Consider the following 10,651-nt stretch of genomic DNA (forward strand, 5'->3'; position numbering starts at 1 on the left):
TTTGCTTTATAGATATGTGCTTAAAATATTGCCAGATGAATCTAATTTAATTATGAATGTGAATTGTGAATGGAAATCTAACTAAATCGTGAAATCTGTATCAATACCCACCCCTAATTTATGTTTTCTATATATAAGTGTTTTAGAACACTTTCTAACTCCATGATTGCTCCTGATTTGTTTTTTATTTCTACATTGTAAAGGAATGCTGAAGGCGTCCAAAAAATGCATTAATCTCCTTTGAACAGTTGATATTGAGATGTATCTGCTACTTCTGCTCTGTAAAGACTTCATAACGCCTCTAATCTGAGGTGCTGTTAATTGGTCATTTTTCAGGCTGATAACTCTAAATGAACTTCTCATCTGTGGCAGAGGTAGGTTTTGGTCTCGCCCTCCTGGGATGGCCTTCATGCGAGCCAGTTTCATTATGGTGCTCGACGGATTTTGCAAATGCACTTGACAATACTGTTCTTGCAAGAACTATTACAGAAAGGCTGACCTCTGTGTCTTAAAATAACAACTAACTGTTTTTGTAATTACAAATTCCATATGTGTTATTTTATAGTTTTGAAATCCCCAGTATTGTTGTAGAATGTCAAATATAAATCACTAAACAAAAACTTTGCAAATTTGCAAGTGTTCTAAAACTTTTGAACGGTAGTGTATAGTGTAGTACTTGATTTGATATTATGGTGTTCCTTGAAATGAAAATATTACTTGACCTTGTTCTTAATTTACATACATATTCTACATGTTTTTTTTTTTTTTTTTACATGTACAGGTTTCAGAGTCCAAAACTCTAGAAGAGCTTCAACACTCAACAGAGCCCATCACAGACTATCTAGCCAATGCAGGCTGTCTGAGGCCTTTAAGAAGTATTGAGGAGAAGGACAGGCTGATCGAAGATGTTCTTATGTTTCAGGTCATAAATCGTGTTTGTGGACCATTTAAAAGGTTTGCTTTTACTTCAGAAATATCTGTTGTTTTTTTTAAGCCTTTTTGTCAAAAAAAATTTCACAAATTTGTCATAAACAATCGTCTTGTGTGTGTGTGTGTGTGTGTGTGTGTGTGTTTTGGCTTCTGAAACTTTATTTTTTAAGTGTACAATGTGCGTGTAAAAAGGAAGGAAAGTTTTATCTCTGATTTATTTTATTGGATGTCACAAAATATTTTGTATAAAGTTGTACAATTGTGATTTATTAATAATTCCTTATTTAGGTTTTGTGAAGGACTAAAGACCCTGGGGATCTTTTCCAAAATCCAGCAACATCCAGAATATTTCAGACCTTTATTTTGTCACCAGATGAATTTACTCACAGCTGAATTAATGGATGATCTGTTTGACATTCAGTGGTCAGAAAGCGGGAGCAACAAAAGGGCTGATGAAAACAGAGCAGTTGCTTTCTGGAGGGACTACTTGCAAGATGTTGAAGGTAACAGTTTAATAATCAACTCTTATAAAGTGCTTGCATTATTATTAGGCTAGTCAATATTCTGTTCCATAGGGATTTCACATGAGGAGAGTTCACACCAAAATATATGGCCAAAAATATCCTATGATTGGATCTTTATTATTTTTCTGTTGTTTATGTTTCTGACTTGTTTCAGGTTTGGCAACTATTCTTTTAACCCTACCAAGTACATAACACTGCTCCATGGGGTTAATAATGACTTTTTGTGTAAAAAATATATATCCATGTTTGAAACCTCATAAAGCTTACTCTCTTGTTCATGAAAATGCGTTCATAAGAGACGTAGACGCAGTGTAGGCTCGGGTAAGAATATGCTAGTCTCACGAGAGCAATGTTATGTTAACAGCAAAGGAAAAAGTATTTGAAGAAGTAATGATCAGTATACTCTGGTTGAAACAAATATAGCTGGCTTATAATGTTCCAACATTTTTCTTATCAAAACATCCTTGTTTTGTACTTCTAATTTTTGATCCATGTTTTGTTTTGCTTATTATCAAGGAAACAAAATTGTAAAGCCCCCGAGTGGCGATGTGGTTAAGCGCTTGCTCTATCATCCGGAGATCGCTTGTTCGATCCCTGGGTAATGTTGTAGCCTCTCTCAGCCGAGGGCCTAGAGAGAGCTGCTTGGCCGAACATCACAGTGGGGTGGGATGCTTACACAAGCAGAAGGAGCAGATAGTGCTGTCCTCCGAGTGCATTATGCCACCTCCAACAGTGCGTGAGCAAGCAGTTTTAAAAGGATTCGGTCAGCTGGCGTCACATGGGCGCTCCCTGACTGGTGGTGGTGGCCTTGGCTGGTAATGGCTGGGAATTGTATACGACTAAATTAGGGAGAAAAATCTGGAAAATAATAATATATATATATTTTTAAATGCAACAGAATTGTATTTTAAACTGACTTTTTATGTAATTTGATAAAGTTTTGTTTAAAGCCCCTCTCCCCATTTCTGTATTTTACTCAAAAACAGATAAAAATAATTTTGCAGGAACACATACAGATATTGTCCCCACTGCACACCCCTACCAATTACAATATATTTTTAATTACTGTTGAAGATGTAAACAGTCAGTCAAATAATCCATTTAAACTGCATGGTACTATGTTTTTATTTTTCCTTTTTTCTTTCAATTTCTTCAGAGGATGCGGGTTCACAGAAGCTTGGAGCAATTCTCGCGTTTGCTACAGGGTCCAATCAAGTTCCTCCTATTGGATTTCATCCTCGACCATCTATTAAATTTCTTCATCCAATTGATGGTCCACAAAGGTTTCTAGTTGCAAATACCTGCATTAACTGTCTTCGCCTGCCAATCTACAGCACATATGGTGCATTCAAAAGTAACATGGACTTACCTGATTGGAGGTATTGATGTTGCAGAGATTTTTTTACTGATTGTTATTGTTAGGTTGTACTATTTTGTAATGTTGCATGTTGTACTATCGTTACTGTTAAAAGTGTTTTGTAACCCAAAAATTACTCACCATACTGTTACGTCCCTGATGTTAAAGTCTAGGGTAAAGGAGTAACAGTGAAAAGTAAAAATAAAATTGGTTGGGGTGAGTGCGTACCCGTCCCCTGCCTCACACAACAGACACAGTATATTTCAAATGATCTGGTCTTTTTATTGACAAAGGCTATGATTAACAAAGTAGAAAAATGAAAGCAAAAATAGACTTCAGGAGGGGGAAAGGCCAAAACAACAAACAAAAGAACCCTCTAACTAGTTAGGGAGTAAAAACTGTCTAAACTGACAACATAAAAGAAAATTAACAACAGAAATGTACACTAACTCCCTAACTAAACCAAAAACAGGAGAAAAGAGTTTTGCAGAAATAAAATGGCACCCACCTCCTTACAGCTTGCAATACACACAAACTTAAACAACACATCAAAAAGGGCTACAACAAGCCGTAACTCGTAGTTTTTGGACAAGACCAAAATCCATGACCCAACAAACAGCAACACAAGGCAGGCAAGGGGAACAGCACTCTGGAAGGCAAGCTTCAATGTGGCTTCTTCTTCTTCTTCTTCTTTTGGAGTTTTACGGCGGCTTGCATCCGTACTTGTTGCACTACCGCCACCTTCTGGTTACTTTTCCTGTGATGTTTCTTCACTCTATTTCCAGATTACTTCTTTCTTCGCTTATATTCTAGCCATCAAACCAGTTGCAACTAAGAATTTACAGATATTTTTCTTTCCTCGCCCAATCATCCCACTTTTCAGTACCTCTTTTATCTCTGTCCCAACCAATCCACCTTTTCTTAGTTCTTTCATCATTTCCCTCCTTTGTTCTTCATATCTTCTGCAATTTATAAGTACATGTTCTATGGTTTCAAAAGTCTGGCAAACCTCACAAAGACCTGTGGGATGTTTCCCTATAATGTAGAGTGTATTATTCAGGTTGCTGTGTTAAATTCTTAATCTTGTCATTATCGTTTCTTCTCTCCTAGTCCCTCCCCAGTTCCTCTCAGTACCAACTTTATTTTGAATGCCATATAAATGTCTCCCTTTAATTTCTCTATCCCACTGCTGTTGCCATTCTCTCACAGCTTCTTTCCACACTATGCATTTCCCTTCCGCCTTTGACATTTTTATATTTACTTCAATTCTATCTTTTTTAATTGCTTGCTTGGCTAATTTATCCACCCTCTCGTTTCCCAATATACCTATGTGGGCTGGTGTCCAAATAAGCTGAATCTCTTTACCTTTTTCTTTTATTCTCATATATGTTATCAATATTGTATATACCAAATCCTGACGGCTATTGGATACCCCTGATCTGAGACTGATCAGTGCAGACAATGAATCACTTCCTATTAAGTATTTGCTTATTTTTTCCTCCTTTACAATCCATTCTAGTGCCATCTTGATAGCATACAGTTCAACTGTATACACACTCAGATTATTTGATGTTCGTTTGCTTTCTTCATTTCCCTGGTTACTTATAACAATTGCAGATCCAGTCCTTCCAGTGTCAGGTTCTTTTGATCCATCTGTGTAAATCTGAATATGGTCACAATACTTTTGTTCCACATATCTATAAAATTCATCTACTAGGTCTAAATTATTATTTATTGACTTGATTTGACGCAATTTAAAATCAACTTTCATGGTTTCCATTTTCCACACTGGATAGTCAGGCCATATCACAGTTGGACAGAACCCTTCTTCACTCACCCCCAGATCTCTAGCTGACTCATCTCCTACCCACCCAAAACTATTCTTTTGTACTTTTTCCCTTTCCCAACAAGTTCTTAATACTTTCTTAGTGGGGTGATTGTCTCTATGTCCCTTTAGATTAATCCAATAATTTACCAACAGTTGTTTACGTCGAATGTTTAATGGCATTTCTCCCGCTTCCACCTGAAGAGCACATACTGGAGATGTTTTTACTGCACCTAAGCATAATCTTAATGCTCTAGCCTGTATTTTATCAAGCCTTGTAAGTACAGTTTTGGCTGCTGATCCGTACACCATACTCCCATAGTCAATTCTTGATCTTATTAAACTTACATATATATATTTCAGTGATTGATAGTCTGCACCCCATTCCAGTCCTGTTAAACACCTCATTGTGTTTATTACTTTTTTGCATTTATCCTCCACCTTCCTTATGTGTTCCGCCCAGGTTAGCCTTGGATCAAAATGTACTCCCAAAAAGCAAAATTTATTAACCTTCTTCAGACTATTTCCATATAATTTTAATTTAATCCCCTCATGAATTTTCTTCCTTGTAAAAAACATTACTTTAGTTTTTTCAACAGAGAATTTAAAGCCCCATTTTATTTCCCACCTCTCAACCTGCTGAATACCTTCCTGCATTTTCTTAACTATATAATTCACATTTCTTCCTCTTTTCCATATTGCCCCATCATCCGCAAACAAAGATCTCCCCATGTCCCCTTGTACATTTTCATATATATTATTTATCATAATTGAAAATAACGTGGGACTTATTACACTCCCTTGGGGGGTTCCATTCTCTGCCACATGTTTGCTAGACATCGCTTCTCCTATCCTAACCTGTATTGTTCTGCCTTATTGTTATCCCTAATCCATTTAAAAATTCTTCCTTTAATTCCCATTTTATATAATTTAATCATCAACCCCTCTCTCCATAGCATGTCATATGCCTTTTCCACATCGAAAAAACAGCTACAACTGTCTCTTTATTTATTTGAGCTTTCCGTATCTCATCTTCCAAGCATAATACTGCATCCATAGTACCCCTCCCTCTCCTAAATCCACTTTGATTTTCAGTCATCATACCTTGTTTTTCCATTACATACATTAGTCTCTCATTTATCATTCTTTCCATTAGCTTACAGACATGAGAGGTCAGGGCAATGGGTCTATAGCTTGATGATTTACTAGGCTCTTTCCCAGGTTTTCTTATTGGTATAATAATGGCTTCTTTCCAGTTTTTTGGTAATCTTCCTTCTTCCCATATTTTATTGTATAATAACAGTAACTTCTTCTTCCCCTCCTCACTCAAATGCTTTATCATTATATAACAAACTTCATCTTTCCCTGGTGCAGTCTTCCCAGTTTTTGCCAGTGCTTTGTTTACCTCATCTATACTAAATGGAACATTTTGTTCACCTTCATCACTTTCCATTGCCTTCAGTGCCTCCAGATTTTCAGTGCTAGTTTTCTCTCTACCCCTCTTCCCTTCTTTAGATAAATTATTTGAGCTGTGAACTTGGGCAAACGTATTTACCAACATTTCAGCCTTTTCTTTATTTGTGACTGCAACTTCATTCTCATTGCTCAACACCGGGTAGCTCCAATCTCTCCTTTCTCCACCCATCTTTTTAATCATTGCCCACACTTCTCCTATTTGTGTAGTGTCCCCAATTGAACTGCAGTAATTCCTCCAACATACTCTTTTTGCTTGCCTTACTGTTTTCCTTACTATTGCTTGTGCACATTTATACTGTATCATATGCGTGAAATTGTGTGATCTTTTCATTATTTTAAATGCTTTATTTCTGTTTTGGACTGCTTTTTTACATTCCTCATTCCACCATGGCACTTCCTTTCTTTTTACTTTACCTCGACTTTTTGGGACAGATTCTAGCGCTGCTGTTATTATACCCTGCCTTACTTTATTTTCAAGCATTTCTATATCGTCATCATATTTAATCTGATTTAAATATTTGTCACTTTCTTTCTGAAATTTATCCCAGTCAGCTTTTTCAAATACCCATCTTCCTCCTCTTCCTTCTATAACTTGTGACACATTTATATTGATTTTACACAAAACTGGATAGTGATCGCTTCCTACTGTTCCTTTCTTATACACTTTCCAATTACATATTGCTGCCACACTGTTAGACACCAATGTAAGATCTAGAGCAGACTCCCTTCCAGTACTAACCTCTATTCTTGTTTTAGTTCCATCATTTAAACATACCAAATTTTTTTCCTCTAATAACTCTTCTATCACTTGCCCATTAATATCCACTTTTTCACTTCCCCACAATGTATTATGTGCATTGAAGTCCCCACACCATATAACATTACTACTATCTTGCCCCTCTATTTCCTCAAGCTGATTTAATTGCAGTCTTCTACATGGGTTATAAAAATTTATAATTACAAATCTCTTCCCCACACCCCATACCTCCACTGCTACATACTCATATTCACTCCCTAAACCCAGTACCCTGTGCTGCACCCCTTGTTTCACAAAAGTAACACACCCCCCTCCACTACCATTTACCCTATCCTGTCTGATTGATACATACCCATATATGACAAAATCCAAACGTGGTTTTAGCCAGGATTCCTGAATACATATAATGTCTGGTTTTTCTTTCCAGTTAGCAATAATCTGTTTGAACTCTTGCCCGTTTGAAATCAGGCTCCTTGCATTCCATTGAAGGAGTAACATTAACACAATAATTAACCCACACATGTTATCTCTTGACTAGACTGTACACTTAGCTCATCCCTCACCTCTTCCCATTTCAAACCTGCCATATCTAGGTGATGTATTGCTGCTTTTACTATAACCTGGATTCTTTCTGTTTTAGATCTGATTTCTGCTGTAGCATTTATTACTCCTGCTATAAATGTCACCATTCTCTTCTTCTCCTCCCACTGGTCTTTACGTTCTTGTTGGACTTCTCTCGTCGCTCTCTCCATATATTCCCTTTTACGACTTTTATTTTCTTTCTCTGACCTTTTAACAGCCTCAGAATAGGACAGGTTTTCCTTTACTCTTATTTGCTGTATTATCACTTGCTTTTTCATCATTTCACATCCCCAGAATGCAACACTGTGACTACCTCCACAGCTACAACACTTCGGCTTCACTTCTTCCCTACATTTCCCATATTCGTGATCTCCGCTGCACCTGGCACATCTTCTTTTTCCCTTGCAAACCTTAGCTATATGCCCAAATTCTTGGCAATTATAGCATCTCATTGGCTTAGGTGTATATTCTCTCACTCTATATCTCATAAATCCATAGTATACCTCTTTCCGCACTTCCTTTAATTCAAACTCTACCAAAACAGATTCTGTTTCTACTTTTCCTACTCCCCTTGTCAGCCTTACAGCACTTTTAACTGATTTGTTTTGTACTTTCATATCCTCAATTAGCCCTTTTATATTTACAGTAAGAGGAATTCCATGTATCACTCCCTTACTACCACCCATTCTTCTTTCTCCTACTCTTACTACTTTGATTATTTTAATTTTTCCCATACAACTCATCTTCATTGCCTTTTCCGTCTGCTCCACACTATTACAGCCTATAAGTAAATTTCCATCTCCCAAGATTCTTGCATATTTTACTTCTCCTATTTGTCCTCTTATTATTTTTGTTAATTTAAGTGGGTCCATCCTCTTAACTCCTCCTTCTCCATCAAATCGTACCACTATATTAACCAATCTTTCTTTATGACACTCTCCCTCTTCATCTCTACCTTCACTTTCCGTTCCGGTTGTGCTAGCCTCTCCTTTTTTCTTTCTCTTACGACTGGTACCTTTCCTTGCTGTATTTCCTCTCCTTACTTCTTCCCAGTCACTGTCTCTCCTCTCATCACTACCAGTCCCCTCTTGCTCACTATATTCCATACCATCCATACTCTTCCCTGCCATTTTAATACAGTTGATATGAAGTGGCCGACGTAGGAGTTGCGGGGAGACACCGCTACCGGACCTATACAGGCCGTCGGCCGATGCCTCCTACACCACTCCCCAATCGACTTACCCCCAACTTTCTAACGGTTTTTGTCTGATCTAAACGATGTTTGTATTTCAACGATGGGTAAAGTCAAACAAACAAAACTCACAGGTGTGTTCTAATTCTCAAACTACTGTCTCCGCCTCCTTGCGTATTTCCTTCAATGTGGCTGGCACGCCGAGTAACCTTTGTTTGCAACCTCAGCCCAGTAACGAGCAGCAGGTGAGAGCGATCACCTCCCTCTCTTCCACACCTGGTTGAGCAGCAGGTAGAGCAGACACACAGAAAAGAGAAAGAGAGAAGAGCACACCACAGCACATAGCATCCAACAATATACAAAGTAACCACGGAACGTAACAATACTGTCAATCTAAGCTCACAAGACTTCGATATATTTTTGAAATGCAAATAAAGATAGTTTTAATTAAACCTAAAAGGTTTCCAAAAATGTCATACAGGCATAAGATGAATTTAAATGACTCAATGAGTTTCATCCAGTGTAAGCAGCTCAAAGTCAAATGTGCATGTGTGATTCGTGAGAATCAGTGAAGTTTGCTTGTCATGTATAAGTCAAAGGATCCATTTTACAATGACTTTATAAAGTTTTGGTTATCTGGCTATTCAATGGATGAACAGAATCGTTTCAGGGTTCATTAACAATTTTAAAATCTGTTTTAAAAGTTATCTAAAGGCTTGTGAGTTTGGTTTGACAGGAAAGTGATCGACAATTTTTTTTTTGGGTTAAACAGTCCCTTTTAATAATGGTTCAGTGAGCTTACAAATGTTTTACCTTGTTATTTTAGCATATTTATTTTGCTATTAGCTGAAAAAAAGCAGTTCAGAACTATATACAATGAGCAGATGTTTAAACACTTAGCAGATTAATAACACAGTCATAACTAATTAGAGAATTTTAAACATTGAAAATGTAGCAAACTGCCTTAATTTACAAAATATAATTGTAACTGACAGTTCTATAAATTAAAATATTTAAACTAAGATCTTGTGACTTGTTGTCTTTCCAGAAATTGTAAAAGTGCTAAAAACAGGTCGATACCATGATTTTCATCCTCATGTAATGGGTCGAATGTTTGCTGGATTGTTAACAGGGTGGTTTCATTAGGTTGGTAACTGTTGTCAGGAACTACAACATTGTTTCTGGTCTCTAGTTCTGGTACTAGCTCAGGTCCATTGTCATCATTGTCAATATGGTCATCACTTTCAAACACGCTGGATACAGCTATGGTGTCATGTCCAATATGACTAACAATACCTCTGTGCCATAACTGCAGAGGGGTTTGTCCTCCTTCAGTTGATAATCCATGGTTGTTCCACATGTTTCTGAACTCTCTAACTGCCCTCTGGACCCGGGGTAAGTAAATGTAATGGAGACAGAATAAATGGACCTCGCAAAGAGAGTTAAGTATGCCTTGATCCTCCATGAAAGAAAACAAGTCAGAATAATAGTATGAAACTACTCTTTTCAACTCCGCCCATAGTCTTTCTATTCTTTGGTTGTGGACACTTCGCCCAGTGATAATAGTTCTTCTATTAAGGCCTCTTCTATTTAACATGTAGCGTGCAACCTCAACATTTTCCAAACCATGGTCACACCGGACCCTTGACGGTAATCCAAAGTTTTGCACCCCTTCTCTGAACAAAGATAGAACACTTAATGCTCTGTTATTATCTAAACATCCCAGATAAATAATAGTGCGGCTGTATCCATCAACACACCCATGGAAAACCAGCCTCCACCTCACCAGCTTATGGTTTCCATCTATATGCCTGTAAAGAAGAGGATTAGTGATTAGATTGTTTACAATTTTTTAACTAATACTATATGAATTTGGATAGTATCTGATTTTCTCAGTATGTGGACTTAAATTTATGCACATTTCATTTTTATAATAACAATTTAAAGCAAAGTATTGATTAACAGCTATACTTACCATAGTTGGTTGGGGGTTTGTACAGAATAAATT

This window comes from Clarias gariepinus, chromosome 3 (assembly GCF_024256425.1).
Source record: "Clarias gariepinus isolate MV-2021 ecotype Netherlands chromosome 3, CGAR_prim_01v2, whole genome shotgun sequence".
In the NCBI taxonomy this organism is placed as follows: domain Eukaryota; kingdom Metazoa; phylum Chordata; class Actinopteri; order Siluriformes; family Clariidae; genus Clarias; species Clarias gariepinus.